The 18,012-nt window shown below is 37.2% G+C and overlaps 1 pseudogene; it reads left to right on the forward strand.

Moving 5' to 3' along the window:
• The window catches only part of LOC122144241, a 54,130-nt pseudogene extending 43,857 nt beyond the window's left edge, over window positions 1-10,273 (forward strand).
• Window positions 10,274-18,012: the final 7,739 nt, after the last annotated feature.

Consider the following 18,012-nt stretch of genomic DNA (forward strand, 5'->3'; position numbering starts at 1 on the left):
CAGTCCAAAAGTGACAAGTAACCACTATTTTTTATTTTTTTTTCAGGAGGAAGAGGTAAAAGTAAAGGCGAAAACCCAGAGACAAGAGGACAAAGTTGGGGAAAGAAAGAAAGAGAGTGAAAGATCTGTTGACACAGAGGATCCACTCTCTGTTCTTACTGATATTCTGTCTCAGGTATGCCATTACACCATAAAGCTCTACAACTATGTGCAAGACTGTAAGTATTAATATTATTAACACTTTTGGATTTTGTAGCAGTTATTTAATGTATAGAAGGTTGAAATTCCTTCTGAATGAAGGAAATGTTCCATTTTTAATTCACTTCCACAGCACAATAAAGGTGTATTATGAGCGGATTCCTATGGTTTTTGAAAGGCAGGACAACTGTACTGAATATTTTCTAAATTTGGTGGCATAAAATTTTACATATGCTGATTTTTTCACTACTTGGTTTTTTCATTTTTGTTCAGGAGGAGTCAAAATGTGTGCTTGTAGACCAGCTGGGCCAAAGTTGATGAATAAAACGGCATGTGCTATGGAGCAAAAAATATAAAACATACATCATAATCTCCTAGTTGTATACTATTCTTCACACAGATACAGCATTAGACTAATGTTTAAAGTTTTTCTGGGAATTTCATGGACCAAGGAGGTTATTTATTTAAAAAAAAAGTTTTTTTAACTTTATTCTGCAAGAATGCATTAATCAATTGATTGATCAAAAGTAGCAGTGATATTTATGTTTCAAACTATTTTTTTTTTTAACTGTCCATTCGTATTTCATAACAATTTAAAACATCTTACTGATCCTAAATCCTAAAATTTTTCCACAGTGACTTATTAGAATATTACAATAAGTAGAATATATAAGTAATTGATCATACAGGCCAATAATATTAGCAGTGCTGCAGTATGTAATTTTAACTGTGTAACTGAAGGAAAGTATTCGTACTGACCATTTTGTCATCCTCAGTTTCTTCTAGAACTACCCCTGAAGTGTTTATGCTGGTCTCCAATGGAACCCGTGTAGCTCTGAAAGCTGCTGGTCCACTGCAACAACAGAACCCAGTCCAACAGAGCTTGTAGGCAGTTCCAGCTTCAAGCCACATACACAGCCCAGACAACACAGAGCTGCAAACAGGAGACACTGAAGGCCCTGATGGATGTCATTGGTTTGACCTGAATGACTCTACTGTGACGGCCATTTCGCCCAGAAAAGGACATAGAGAAGCAGTTTCAGGGAAAAGAGAGAGTGCCTACATGCTGCTTTTTACAGGAAGACAACTATGAAAAGAAGACCTCCAGAGGGGTATGTTGTTGTGTGTATGTGCACAGGGTCCAGCTTCTTAACTCTTAGCCTCACAAGTAGTTAACTTGGCAAGTGTTCATTTTGGACTCTGTGTGGGCATATGTGGTGCAAATCCATTTGAATACTGAAACGTGGATCATACAAAAGGCTTTTTTTGTGTATGTTTTTTAAACAGCCATAGGAAACCCTGCGTCACAAAGTGCCTACCGTCACCTGGTGGAGATGGTACAAGAGGAGAATCTGCAAGACTTCAGCAGAAAGGTGGCTTTATATACACTCCAAGCACTCCCACACGCTCAGCATGCAGTATTTTATGCAATGTTTGGAGTCATCTGTCTCTTGTAGAGCTGAGTTTGTGATGCCAGCAGCAACTTGTATCGCTGAAGTGCGGCTGCATTTGGCCCCCAGCACACCACTACCAAAAATGGAGCCCCCTGCACCCCATATCTCCCAGATCTAAGACTCCATCATCACAGTCACCTTTGACCGCAGAGAAAGACTGTGGGAGACCACCAAGTGGCCATCTGACCAGGTGACATCACTAATCTATTTCCTGTCCTCCTCCTTCCTTAGCTGTGCTCACATATGCTACAGTTTTTCAGTAACAGTATGACCTAATGTCATTCATTTTCAGTGATAGCCGGATGGTCCTTTTTGGTCTACATGAGCATGAGTTTTTAATGGAGATGATTTTAGATTAGTTCTGACAGAATATGTAGAGTTTTCTCTTACAGCGCTTTGACCTTGGTTTCATAGATGCAAGATCTTTGGGGAAGGGAGACATAGCGTTGATATTGGCTAAGAATGTGCCAGCTAGGTTACATTTGTATGATACACTGACAGGTGAACACACATTTATACTTCCCTTTGCACTTTTTTTGTAAAAACCCTCCTCAGACACTCAACCTGCAAATGTGTTGGGGTCCAGTAAGATATTTTTTATTATTATTATTGTTATTTCAAAGACATTTAAAATTTATTCAGCAGGAGACACATTAAATGTACCAAAAGAGGTATAAGGCATATCATATCACATATAACATATCACATATGTTATATCATATCATATCATATATCATATCATATCATATCATATCATATCATATCATATCATATCATATCATATCACATATGTTATATCATATCTCATATCATATCACTCATATCATATCATATATCATATCAAGCATATCATATCATATCATATCATATCATCTACTTCAAATAAATGCTGTTCTTTGGAACTTTCCGGCCAAAGAAAAGAAATTCGTAATTGAAAAAAAAAAATAATTTATCATATATCATATTCTGAAGGGAAAAAAAGCATCACAAAAAATATGAAACAGAACAACTATTTTAGAAATGGCTGATGAAAATTCAGCTTTTGCAATAACTAGAATAAATTATGTTTTAAAATATATTCAAATAAAAAAACATTTATTTTAAACATTTCATAAATGTTGTGTTTTCGATTAAAATGTCTTGGGTGAACCTAAGAGACTTTATTTAAAAAAAACATTATAAAATCTTACTGATGCCAAACCTTTCAGCAGTAATGTACATGATTATTGATTTTGGATGATTATATATGTCTCTCTTGTTGTTTCAGATGACCAGATATCCCTGTATAGTGCAGGTGTGTCTAATGGCTCTGATCTCTTTGTGTGGAATGGGAGAGAGGTGGGCACCTACTTCATTTGTGAAAAAATTATAATATCCCTTTTCTGTCAAAGTGTTGGAGTCAGCTGCTCTGCTTGTGCTCATTTGAGGCATCTGTGAACCTCTCTCTCATAACTGGTCCATGTTTCCACTGACATATAAGTTGGATAATTTAGCATCTTTTTTCAGAGCATAACTGTAAAGGCAATTTTTCTGGCTCAAAACTGCCATTTCTTCATTGTATGTAACAATCCAGATAAGGCACCGGGTTTGAAATCGGCACCTACTGGTGGAAAAGAGATATATGTGGAATGCAGTTTAAAATTGTTAAACCCGATTGATGTCCCCGCCTCTTCTTTCAGGTCATCAGTGGTGTGGCGGTGAAAACTGGCATCGAATGGGAGCCTGTTTGCTCACTGTGTTGCGCCCCTCTGTGGAGGAGCTGGGATGTGGGGATGGATCAGGGGTTGAAGACACTGATGGATCCGGTCTGGTGCGTTCCATGAAGGGCTTTGCTGGTGGGGCCACTCTGAGTACAGTGCTCGAGGCTCTAGGGCCTCAAGAGGCCTTACTGTGCCAGGAGCAGAGCCGTCCAGGGGCCACTGGGGGCGGGGCGAGTGGGTGGAGGGTTTTCCCACCTCAAGACATGCAGAGGACACTGAGAGAGCTGTCTCTGAAGGACGGAGACGCCTTCTACTGCTACTGCAGCCAGAGGAACTAGACAGCAGGTAAAAGCAGCAATTTCATGACTCCTGGATACCATTATTTAACACAGCAAAAGTTTCTATTAAACACACTTCTTTTAACTATTTAAAGGGATAGTTTACCTAAAAATAAAGTAATACTACCCCATGATATAATCAGCCTCAAGCGATATGACTTTCTTCTTTCAGACGAATACAATTGGAGTTATATTAAAAAATGTCCTGGCTCTTCCAAGCTTTATAATGGCAGTGAATGGGGGGTCAAGATTGAAGCCCAAAAGATGCGCGCCCATCCATCATAGAAAGTGTGGCTCCTGGGGTTAATAAAGGCCTTCTGAAGTGAATTGATGCATTTTTTGTAAGAAAATATCTGTATTTAAAAAATGTATGAACCCTAACCTTCAGCTTCCTCAGAGATGCACATTAACAAGAGAGTGGTCTTTTATTTTAGTTTAAAGGGTTAATTCCTGCCAAAAAAAATAACAAAAATAGATAAAACAAACGAAATGAAAACATTTAACTGATAATTCTAAATTGAAATAAAAAAAACAAATTAACTATATATATATGGACAGTATATATAATATATATATAAAAAAAAATATATATATATATATATATATATAAAAATAGGAATAATAAATTCTTCTAGCCGAATTTTTTTTTTTTTTTTGTGTGTGTGTTTTTATTGTGTGTACACACTTATACAGTCAAATTTACAGACCTTTGACATCAGGTGTCTGTTTAAAATGGCTTAACTTGTCTTATGTAATTACATTAATAAAAAGTTATGTATATTGTCTTGATATTAATGATGAGATATTAATGCAATACTCTGATGCTTTTAAAAAGTAACACAACACAGATACTAGAGAATAAAATACATGCTGTATACATTGATATAATAAGGAAAGACCATGATTTTCTTTTCCACAGTATCTTCAGCCTCAGCGTGACATGGTTACTGTTGATAACGCTTCAGATTGCCGCCAGCTGGCTGCAGGTGGAGTTTTGCTCCACAGAGTGGACTCCTCGAAGGAGGAAGAGGAGGAGGAGGCGAGGAAGAAAAGGAGCAAAGTCTCAGCTTCAGGAAACATGGTAAGAATGAAAACATGCATGTACACACACAGACACACACTGTGTTATTTTGGAATTATTTACATACTATTATAATCATTAATAATTTTGTAATAATAATTTAATAATCATTTTGAAATAATTATTTTTTTATAGTTTCAGTTTTAATAATTTATGCTTTTGTCATTTTTTATTAGTTTTTTACATTTATATTTAGTCTTAATTTATTTTTAATTCAGTTTTGGTAATTTCAGTACATCTAATATTTATTTTATTTCAGTTTTGTGTCTGCTTTCATTACTTTATTTTAGTTGACAATGAGTACGGTGTTGTACACAGTTCAGATTGTAGTACAGGTTTTTTTGATTTGCTGTGTGACTCTTGCAGCTGCTGGTGGAGGTGAAGGAAAAAGCTCTTGAGGAACTTCGGCTACAGGATGAGCTCAGTGGTAATAACACTATATAATAATACTCAATAATATCTAGTAATAGACAATAATGCTTATTAACAAGGAAATGCTCAATAATACATCTCATCTTTATGGTTATTGACAATAACTTCTGTTGATGTTTTCCTCTATCAGCATTGCCTAGAAAAAAGCTTTTCAGTTTGCTGATATTTTGAAATTAGATGTATGTGCATCAGGGAAGAGCTGTTGTCTCCATTTGTGTTCAGATCAGTCTCATATATTTTTTTTTATATTCTGTGTTTAGGTATGTTGAATGTTGTCTGAGGCAAAATGGATAGAACTGGGAAAACATTTACCTCCAGGTATCTTCTCCAAACAGTCATCAGCACCCCTGCTAATGTGGATCTCTCTCTAAGGGCTTACATAGCTAAAAGCGGGTTTTTTTCTGGTAATGTTCTAGTGCATGAGGCATTTGAGTGTTCGGGATGCAGGGGATCAGGTTGATGACTTCACTCTACCTGCGTCCCGGACCGAAGTGCCAAGCAGCTAACGCAAGGTCGCGTTCATACAATTTAAGCATCGCAGGAATGCTGATGCAGAATGCATAATCCACAGCTTTTCTGGGGAGAAATGAGAAAATATCTTTTTTCTCTATGCAGTTGTTCTTGTATTTCAGTGTTGGTCTGGCCCTCAGTTGGTCAGGAGCTAGAGATTGGCCAATAGAGGAGTCTCTAACCATCAAAGAGGTGAACTCTGGATTTTGTATGCGAAATTTTAGCTGTTCTAAAAATGTCAAAAAAATAAATAGTTTAAAAATGCTGGTTCCTCTTATTCCAGTGCCTTAAGGAAATGCTGCAGATAGCCAAACTTAGCGGTAAAATCATTGTTCAAATGTTTGCTTTTTAATGGCACACATGGAACTAGCTTTTCCTCAGATTTATTAATGAAAGCTGTTTCTCTCTCCCCTAGGTGAGTCATATGGCACTTAAGAAGAGTGGACTGGTGTGAGGAGGTTGGAGAGCCACTTATGGATGAGGTATCTTACATAATAATCTCTAAAATTCATACTAATCCACTTATCTCTTTCTTTGTTTGCACATTGATTTTCTAAATGTTGACTCCTGGGTTTCCTTGCCTCTCTGCCTCCCAGAATGCATCTCTGAAAGAAGCAAGGGTCAGTCATGGGGACACACTGGTGCTGGTGGAGGGCGACTACCTCCAAAGAATGCGTTTTCAGTTTTTGGTGATTTCTTATGTAGGAAGAAATAAAACTTTTCAAATAGCTTTCTTTCATCTTATGTCAATTTCAGGGGTACCTCAAACTGTCTGTGAAGATGTACGCATAGACACGATTTGGACAGCTCCAGCGTTCCAGAGCTGAACCACACAGCAGAGTCCCTGAGCACTGAGGGGCTCGCCACAGTTTGACTTCTCTTAGCACATTTTCTAAAGACCAAGTGAGATTCATGTTTCTGTTTCTGTCAGATAATGACTGCGATGGGCGGCAATATCTGTGGTTTGTGCTTGTTTTTACATGTGTTTTCAGAGGGGTCTGGATCAGAGATGAGATTCATTGGACATGTGGAGATATCAGAGGAGGCTTCCCTTGATGATCTCAAGACTCAGGTTGGCAATCATTACTCACAGCATTAATGATTTCCTTAAACTGATAATGATAATTTAAAGGTGAAGTGTGTTATTGCAGAAATGTTTCCCCACACTTCCCCCACATAATCCTAACAGCCCTTTCAAACAGAATATATACAAAATACCTGTCACAGGTCCTGATTTTGTGTGATAATTTGGTTTTTTGATAATCACCATTGTGTAGGTTTATACTATAACACTAGATGACACAAAATATAATATAAATTTGTAATTTACTGACTTTAATTTCTTTGATAAATGGTCAGATGATTCCCCGAATCCAAATGTATCTCTTATCATTTTTTTTTTTTTTGTATTTTTTTTTTTAAGGCAAAAATAGCTAAATCTTTTGGACAGTTTCTAATGTGATACATGTTTCATATTCTATTTTATTTTTGTAAAAGAAAAGTTTATTCTAATATCAATATGGGTCAAGAAAAGCAGCCAAAACTTTTCTGTTTGGTTCATTTCCCTATACTTTTAGTTTACTCAGAAAGGCAAAACCTACAAATGGCATATTTAGTGCAGTCAAAAGATTGTTCATGATAAATCGCATCCAAAATAAAAGTTTTTTGTTTTATATAGTATATGTGTGTACTGTGTATATTTATTATGTACATATAAATACACACACACACGCATGTATATATTTAAGAAAAATGTTATGTTTATATATTTATATATGAATATACATGTAAATGCATGTAAATATTTTCAAACCATATGCTGTTTGTGTGTATTAATATATACATAATAAATATACACAGTACACACACATATATTATGTAAACAAAAAACTTTATTTTTGGATGCATTAATCGAGTGCACTCTACACATTAAACTGCAATAAGAAAAAAATTAACATCAAAAAATATGCATACTTCACCTTTGTAGAGTACACTTATCATCCATCACTCATTTTAGATTAAAAATTGAAAGAAAAGTTAGATAAAACTAGTGAAGAAAGAAGTTCTGTACACTACCATTCAAAGGTTTGAGGTCATGTGATTTATTTATTTATATATTGGAAAAATAAATACTTTTTATTTAGCAATGATTTCTATTAAAAATGCTGTACTTTAAAATGTTCTATTTTCTATTCAGCACAACTGTTTTCAACATTGATAACCAGTAAGAAAGCACCAAATCAGCATATCAATATGATTTCAGAAGGATCATGTCACTGAAGGAGCTGAAGTGATGATGCAAAAAGAAATTCAGCTCTACATCCACAAGAATAAATTGAAACAGACATTTTCTTTAAAATTGTAATAATAATCACAAAATTACTATTTTTGTTCAAACAAATGACATTGGTGATGATCATAAGAGACCTCCTTTTAAAACCCCAAACTTTTGAACAGTAGTGTATGATTACTGATCTGTACTGCACCCACCATAACCTTGAGAAAAGCTACATTTGTGTTCTTGTAGATGATGACTCTGCCCGGCACTTCAGGATGTGTGTGTGCCCAGTCCTGGCGCTTCTCGTATGGCTGCTAGAGGGCAAGAAACTGTCCAGGATACTCAGAGGAAACCAGCAGACACTCAGGTTGATAGCTCTGCATTGCCTTCATGCTCATGAATGCTGCTGTGATGGTGGAAAAGCATGTGAAACTTTTCATTGTATATTGGGTTGAAGTCGAACTTCTTTTCCTGTAGGAAGCTGAAGCTGGGGAATGGGGCAGAGGTGTGTGTTCAGAGGCTGATGAACGAGGAGAACCTGGGGTGAGACTTCCTGACAGCAATCCAGATAATGAGGCGATTGATAGAAACTGTTTTGCAGTTCGAAAAACACCAATCATTCTTTTCTCTTTATCTGTGCAGCCTGAAGGATTTCACATTGCTGAGGGTTCAGATGGGGTGCCAGGAGAGGGGGCGCACATCCTTCTGCGTGGCTTTGTAGGACGCTGGGCGGACGGCAAAACCCCAGGGGCTGCTGACACGCTGCTCTGGCCTCCCTCCCCGGGTAACGGTCTCACTCCTGACAACCCGTCTTGGCTAAACACCTTCCTGACAAACACACCTGGATGCCCATTTCCAACTGGGTGAGAAAAGAGAGTGAAAATTGGAATACAGTATATTTTAGGTGAGAGTGAGTTACTTGAATAATCACACTGAAGTAATCGTGAGACTCAACAGGTCTCAAAAAAAGAAAGAAGAAGAGGAAAGCTGAGAGTCTCCAGGCTGCTCCCTTCTACCCGAAAGATGGAGATATTATAGGTGTCAAGGTAAATTAAAAAAATCTGTTTAAATACCAAGTTAAGCTGTAGAAACTATGTTTGAACCCCTGAATCTGCTGCTGGTCAGGCTTAATAGATAAGCCATTCCCAAATGTTTTTAATTCTCTTTTGTTATTATTATAAACTTTAATTGCTTTAAAGTTATTTAACAGTGCAATATCACTTTCACCACATTGCTTTGGGTTTCAGCAATGCCTTACTCACTTTTTTGGTTTTGTTTGTATTTGCATGTGTGTAGAACCTGCTAATAGACAATAATAAAGAATTCACTACTCTGGAAGACGAGATTGGTCAGCAGAGCCTCAGGAGGAGGCAGCTAATCACAACACAAGGTGCATCCTTTTGCTTTGATTTTTATTGTCACTCTCCAGCATTACAAGCAAGATATAGGTTTGTCAGTGTTTGCTGATTTCATTTGATTAAATATGTAGTAAAAAAAGAAAAAGCTGCAACATTTGGTCTTTGTCAGTAATATATAAGACATTTTATTTAGTATATTTTATTTATCTAGGATGCATTAAATTAATTTATAAAGACATTTTTAATGTTACACTGATATGCTGTTCTACTTTTTGAAAGTATCAAGCTTTCCACAAATGCATTATTCAGTGATATTGAATGATTCATGCATATACATTTTAGAATAATTTCTGAAGGATCATGTGACACTGAAGACAGCTGAAAATTCAGCTTTCTCTTCACAGAAATAAATTGTTTTTTAATAATATTTTTCATTAGAAAACAGTTATTTTAAATGGTAATATGATTTTTTTGTTACATACTTTGTATGTATTTTTGATCAAATAAATGCAGTCTTGGTGAGCATAAGATTTTTTTTTTTTTTCAAAAACATTAAGAAGTCTTACTAACCCCCACCATGTTTTTTGTACATGATTTATGTTGTCCACTAGGGGTCGTCCTGCCACTGAGACTATTCAAAAGACATTGGGTCCAAGCAAAGGTCGGGCCCAACTAAAAACCGGAGACCAGAGGTGGTCTTATCAATCAATGTGGGAGTGTTCAGGTAACCCACCACACACCCTGTGAACTTTAGATCAGCCCTGTTGGTCCTCAAAACCTTCACTAAGGCCCTCTTAAGGTGCCACGAGAGACCCTGCCCCACTGAGTCACAGCAACGGCCAAACCAAGACAAGTGAAAGTGCTGACCAGGAAACCCAGCCTGTGAAAAAATCTGATTCTTGGGCATGGGATGCTGATTCATGACTTAATGTTAAGTAGAAATATCATCTTCAATCACTGAGATATCTTGAATCTTGCACACTTTCTTTGCCCTTTTATATGCAATTCATTCCTGAAGCAAATATTTGTACCTCTACAAGACTTGATAGGATCAGTTTCAGCCTCATGCCAATGGATTTATCCTGCCTCACTTCTGAAAGTCTGCATTTGCTCTCTTCCACAAGGAGGGGTTTGATGGTAATGGTATGAAATGTTACAGGGTCGCTTCTCTATTTTTTTTCAACAAAATCATCAAGCAATACTGTATGAAAGATGTTTTACTCAGATATCTCTTTAATTACTGTATATGCAGTTCTTTATCATTTATAATGTTTTAATTCACTCAAAAATAAAATTCTGTGATTACAACTCTACTCCCCCATATGATCCCCAGACTGTCTCAGTCATAATATTTCTCTGTTTGTCCAGTACAAAAGTCATCAATACTTCTCATTAATCCTCTCAGTGTTTTTAGTGATTGGAATCGATGCATCATTTTAGGTCTAGGTGAAAACACACTGGAATTATCAGCAGTAAATATTTATGTTTTGGTCTGTTTCTCACAAAGCTTTCACGAACTTGGATTATTGATCACTGGTCATATGGATATTTTTTTGTGTGTACATATTTTTTTTTTTATTGAAGGTGAGTGAATAATGACAGATTTTTTTTTTTTTTGTGCTTTCCACATCATCAGTCTTTGTCAAATAATACTTTTTTTATGTTAGTAGTTCTCTTCCACCCCTTTACAACCAAAATGAATTGATTTCTCAGAACATGGTGGTTGATCCTCTCCTACTGCAGGAAATGTGTGTGTGCTGAAATGAAAAATAAATGCTGTTCCCATAACCAAAAACTCCTTTTAGCTTCCTCTAAACCCTTTTTTAACTAGAATCCAACGAGGCTATTACCTCGCATATTTTTTGTTATTGTAATTGTGTACGTAAACAAAGTTAAAAAGAAAAATATTCTTCTTGAAATATCAGAGACATGCAAATCAGGGATGGATATCCACATTTTGTTTTCTTTGCTGTTTTTATTCTCTGTTAAGGAGAAAAATAGAGACACTAATTGGAACTGAAATGGTTCCTAATAACAAAAGCAAAAAGAGTATTGTAAAGGAAACCATTCTGTGGCGAATGAATTGCATGAGTAGTTAAATATTGTTTGCCTTGTTCTAATAAAAAAAATTAAAATGGCAACATGTTCAACAAGTATTATTGGGTATATAACTGCCAAACTAGGTATTACCCATGATTTTTTCAGTTGTTTATTTTCCATTCATTGTTTCTTTTATGTTAAATGTGTATACAGATGATCTATATAATTTCCTTTTAGTGTTGTGGCTTTATTCACTGTTTAGCAGGTCCAGTAACTTGAATGCCTGAGAGGCAAATTGAAGCAGTACGATTTTTCTCAGATTTTATTTTTGTATTTATTTATTTTACTAAACCCCTATTCATGCAACAGGTGAGGGGGAAAATTTTACATTTTATATCTATAATTAAAAATAGTTAAAGGGGTCATATGATGCTTTTTTGAAGATCATTATTTTGTGTATTTGGAGTAACAGAAATATGTTGACATGCTTTTTATAATGTTCAAAACACATTATTTTTTCAAATACTGTACATTATCAGGTAGGTCCTCATGCCCCCGCCTCTCTCTCAAACGCATCCTACACATAGACAGTAAAAGAAATGGACACAGTGCGATTCCCATTGATCTCAACGGAGACAAGTGAAGTCAATTAGAAGCACGCACTTCCTGGGGACGAGCTGCACTGTGCAGATTCAAACTGAGCTTGATGATCGTAAATGTCACGTGAGGAACCTGTCTGACAATTGTAAGTCTTCTAATCAAGCTGTGCCAAGAGAAATCTGAATCACCCACCAAATCTTGCAGACGCTGTTGAATAATTTTGTCCCGTTGCTTTTTATGGACTCTCTCTATGGCGTCTCCCCTGACTTCATGCCTCCACGCCCCTCCCGATAGCCTCATAGACAGTAAAAAGATTGCCTGCGAGCTTCTCCCTGTCCATACGGTAATTTCTCTACTGTGCAACAGAGTCTGCAGGTTATAGATGCAATCGTTAGCCTATTTTACAAAAACCGCTTCTAATGGGCCATAACGTAAGATACAAGGTAATGGGGCCTTTTATACATTTTTACTGTTCTTTAGAAATAATGAATGGACAAATGGATTCTTTAAACTCTCTCAGATGTAAAAGTTATTCGCTGTCAAAGTGACGCTCAAAATGAATGGGAGTCAATGGAATGTTAACAGCAGGTTGGGGTCCGTATGGCACGATGCAATGGTCCTGGGGAAAGCTTCAATAAAATATGAAACCCTGCCCCCATGGTCCTACATAGTCCCTCCTTCTGACAAGTGCAGTCTGCTCTGATTGGCTGAACTGACCCAGTGCATTGTGATTGGCCAAACACCACAAGCACTCTAGAAATGTAACGCAGCTTTTCATAATCGCAAGCTTCACCTTTTTAAACTAAATGTAAAGACAGTTAATAATGTCCTTAGTTTTACCATCAGTTCAAGTCCGAAAGGGGAACAGTGTCAGACACAGTGATGAAGCTCCTATGTGTTTGCAGGTTACATACAGCCACGGATGGTTAAGATAGCTGACTCTCACTGTGCTCTGACCTCTCTCTCTCCTCTCTCTCTCTCTCTCCTCTCTCACACACACACACAACGCCTAAGCAAAACCCGCGATTTGAACAGTCAATAGCAAATACTTAAACTAATAACAAAACATACTTCCAGATTCAGAAGCCGCCAGACTGTCGTGAGCAAAAGTCAGAATTACCTCCCTTCCTAGGTTCACTTAAACAGTCGTCCATAAAATGCATTGCTGTTCTGTTGTAAGTAATCTTAAAGCATCTACTTTCTCAGAAGGCCAAATAAAGTGCTTTGCTTAAGACGCTTCTGCGACCCTTTCACACTGCGATTCCGAAAATACACAGGTAATGTGTCCCGGCCAATTGTTCCTCCTGGGTCGCTAGATTTTGCCCCCTTCACACACTGCCAGTGATTACCCGGAATATGTGCGCGGCGCTCACACACACACAACCCGTAGCTAGTCCCGTGGAAGACACGGATATCAGGTGTGACGTAATGTATGAGTCGAAAACGCTTAGGCATCGCTAACTTCACTCTAAGCTGACTTAACCATCTCAGCTTCCAGCGAGGAAAAGTGGAGGAACTAACTGATCTCTCTGCTTCTGTTACAGTTTGTACATATTTGTTTTGTCACTTAACGCTGATCCGCCTTCAAAACACACGCTTAAAAGCTTTGTGTGTAATAACATCCATCATCACTCACGACACGGCATTAGTTCTGGTCTTTGGCTTTGTTCACACAGCGCAAGTTACGGGACTGAACCCGCAATGCCTACTTTAGGTCCCCAACCCCGGATCAATCCCGGGACGTGTTTGCGTTCAGACAGAAGGCGACCTGGCAATGTTCTGGCAATTTTCAGGGTCCAATTGGAACGTGCAGTGAACGTTAACGTGCAGTGTGAAAGGGGCTCTAGATACACACAGCATCTCCCTGACATGGCTGCCTAACACTAACTAGAAAGCTACTGAAACTACACCTTCTTTCTATGCGTGAACATTTGGGCGGCATTAAGTAAATATTTTCCACACAGTGACATAGAGATGTGGGGCCATGCTTGAATGTAGGGAAGTGCTTTAGGGGGTGTGTGGCAGAGTTCCTTAACTTTGATAAAGAATATCTCTCTCTTTTGATTTGAGACTTTAGTCTTTGTAACTTAACAGATCTTTTTCATGCACCAAGAGCTCGTAATGACTCCAAAGAGAAAGAAAAAATGGAAATCGCATCATATGACCTCTCTTTAGATGACCACAAAATCTGCCCATAATGTTCATTTATAAATATGAGTATGTGGGTAGATTGTGGTGTAATGGGAGTCTTTAATTTGTATTTATTTTACTGGCAGATGGCGATGTGTAGTTTCTTAAATGATCAGTGTTGGTAGGTAACTGAAAATATTTACATACACACACACACACACACACACACACACACACACACACACACACACACACACACACACACATATATATATATATATATATATATATATTCACACACACTTTAATGATATGATTGATTAATTTCCTCATGAGAGTATCAAGCCAGCTGATGCCATTAAAACATACTGTATCTGAACTGCAAAAAATGTTTGCAGTATAAAACGATTTAAAAAATGCAAGCACAAAGTATACAGAATGCAAACAAGGCATCAAGCATTAATGAGAGGAACTATGTAAAGACTCCATACTTTACTGTTCAAAGGAATTCAGCGAAGCCTGCTTCATCGATGGTCTTCCCCTGACACCTGACTCATGCTTCTCAAAAGCATTGTGATCTAAGCTGATAGTAGAGATCAGTAGTGTAATGATTCTACGATCTATGAGGCGTACGTTACTTTGTGGGAAACGAAGTCCTGAACGAGATTCTGCATCAGATCTCCTGACGTACAGCTGTGCAGAGATGTTTGACACTCTTCTTTCTTTGTGTCACCGATGGTAAGTAAACATTTACTGTACAGACAGATGCCGTAGCCTACTGAATGTAGAAGTGACAAAAAGAATGCTCTACAGTTAATAGGCATGTGTTATGATGTGAAGGTTAGCCTACATATTGACTGAAAACATCTATGATAAACAGGGCAGGACTTAGGGGCGTGGGGCCCCTGGGCTTGAGGTTATGTTTTGGGCCCTATACCTACTGTACACTACAAATGCCCTCAAATAGAACATCATAATGGAGTAACACAAAATACACAAACATATGTTTTGAGGTTCATAAATAGTAAAATTAATATGCAACATGTCTAGGCTATAGTCAGAGTTTAAATGTAATATTAAATATTCATTATAATATAATAAACAGGATGTGTTTAGTTGAGAGATCAAAACCCTGAAATAACTCTGAGCAAAAAAAAAAAAAAAAAAAAAAAAAAAAGTCAGAGATGTTGTCTTAGTATTATAAAAGTTATTGTCATATGTCCTCTTATGTCAAGTTCTTATTTAATCAATAAATTCAATCAAATGAAAAGACATGCTGGCTATTAACAATCAAATGAATTCACTATCCACAAAATTCATAGATGGATTATGCATAAATGTTAAATTTAAATTATGGCTGGGTCCTCTTACATTTTTTTAAATCTAATTAACTACATGATGTAGCGATTAATTAACTGAATTAATCACACATCAAATTTGGAGAAATTATAATTTAAAGTCATTGTTGTGTAAAGCATCAAACAGACATTACAAAAAGTAGGTTCAGCAGGAAATATTTAGTTCGATAAAATTTATTACATATACTCTTTTGGACCTTGTGAGTAAATGATGACAGAATTGTCATTTTTGGTTGGGTGAACTATAACTTTAATAATTTATTTTCTTAATTGTATTATTACTATGAAAATATTAAATTATTTCTTTAATGAAATTATACTCTTAATAATAAACTAAAACATCATTAGGCTTGTTCGACTTGAAGCGGGTCATCACCATCAGATCGATCGGTGTGTGACATAAAAGTCCCGCAAGAGCTTTAGAGAGCAGAAACTCCAAGGAAACTCCTTGCCCACGCTTTCTTAACATATCGGCTGTCGCGGTACTGGGTTAAATGATCTGTTCCAACGCACCTATGTGCCAGTGGTTCCACGTCCAACCACATGGTTTCACCCCCTTCGTTCAAAACGTGTATAATGAAATGAAATGCTGCTGTGTGTTGATCCGAGAGGAACAAGTTTCGGCTTTGTCTATATATTTTTGGTTGGGACATTTTATTTTTTTATTTTTTTTTAGCAAACAGACAACATAGTTGTCTAAAATAACACAATAGTTAACTTCGATTTACTAAACCTGTTTGTATACGATGAACATCACAATTGCCACTCGTGTGATATTGCACTTAGCCCCCTAGCTACTGCCTCGTGTGAACGACTGGAGCCTAACGTACTGATTTAAATCATTTGCTGCTCAAAACGTGGTAACACTGAGGAACAAAACACACTGCTTGTTCGGAGACGCAGCGTTTCTGTTTGGTTCTATCTTCTTTCTGATGGAGCAAAAACGGAATTTTGTGTCTTGAAAGTTACTCTGTAGTTGTTTGTTTATTGTAGCATTTGCGATTGTGCAGATATTCGAAAAAAAAAAAAACAGGACTCTTGTTTGTGTGATATGCTAAGTCCTATATCATAGGCAAAGCTATGTCATAAAAACAGAAACTCATTAAAATGCAATTGGTTTTTTTTTTGAAGACGTTTCTTCCCCACTATTGTGTAATGGCCTTAAGACGAGAGAAAGCGCTCAAAACTTATCAGATGATTGCATAATCATACTCTGTAAAGAATTAAGGTTTGAACGTTTAAGAATTAACATTGTCTTTCTAAATGCCAGGTCGTAGTTGTAAGCTGTAGACCCCTGGCTGGCCCGTTTTAGATCTTGCGTGCGCAGTGGAAATGCGGCTATCATTTCTGAATTCTGACTGGCATATAACTAACAAATCAAAGAAACATAAACGGGCCAAAGCGGGCCTACAAGGCGGGGCCCATGGCTGCAGCCCCCTCAAAGCAGGGGCATTGCACAAGATCCCGGGCCCTATACATAGGCAGTCCTGATGGGCCCCCATGAAAATATCCAGGTAAAATAAATTATATTCCACACTTTTTAAGGGCCCTCTCTTCTTTTGGGGCCCTGTAATCAGTACTGGTTTTACCCCCCAGTCTGACACCCCTGCCCTCAAGCCCAATGGTAAAGCCTGGCCATGATGATAGAGCTATCATGGTTTGGCGGTCAGAAAAATCACCCTCAGGATATTTTAAGTATCAGGAGACACAATTCAACATAAGTCATGTGTAGGGAATTTCTACCACATGGAAGACACACAATTTTACAAAATTTGTGAAGTTCGGTTAATTATGGTGGGTGGGATCCTCTCTGAAATGATACGAAAGCAACACTTTTGCATTGCTAGATTACAAGTTGGCAAACTTTAAAGCATTATCTGCTAGACTAAATAAATAAACGATAATGAAAGACGCCCAAACCAACATCGAAACCATAGGTAACCATTACTAACCAGTAGACCACAAAAACAAATCCATGGATAATGAAAAACAACAGTTAGCTGATAAACACATAGATGTATTCAATATTTTTGCCACTTTATTTTACTCGTATAAAAATTCACGACGTAACTAATTTTTTAGGGCCTATTTTATTAATTTAAAGGGATCATATAATGCAATTTCAAGTTTTCCTTTCTCTTTGGAGTGGTACAAGCTGTTTGTGAATAAATAAGACCCCTAAAGTTGCAAAGACTAAAGTCTCAAACCCAAAGAGATATTCTTTATAAAAGTTAAGACTAGTCCACACCCTCCTACAACACCTCGTTTAAACACGCCCCCACATGTCTACGTCACTGTGTGGGAAGCTGTGCATAACGCCGCCCAAATGTTTATGCAAAGACAGAAGGCGTCAAAAAACTTTGATTTTCGCTGTATTGTTGCTGTCGCCGCCACCGTGTCATGGAGACGCTGTGTGTCATTGCGAAAAGCGAAAACTACTTTGTTTGGTCGTCCAAAAGAGTACACAACTAGAAATCAGGCAACTAAGTTGTATTTACAACACTATTCCAGAACAGTTCATCCCAAATATTCTTG

Source organism: Cyprinus carpio, unplaced genomic scaffold (genome assembly GCF_018340385.1).
Source record: "Cyprinus carpio isolate SPL01 unplaced genomic scaffold, ASM1834038v1 S000006625, whole genome shotgun sequence".
NCBI classification, from domain to species: domain Eukaryota; kingdom Metazoa; phylum Chordata; class Actinopteri; order Cypriniformes; family Cyprinidae; genus Cyprinus; species Cyprinus carpio.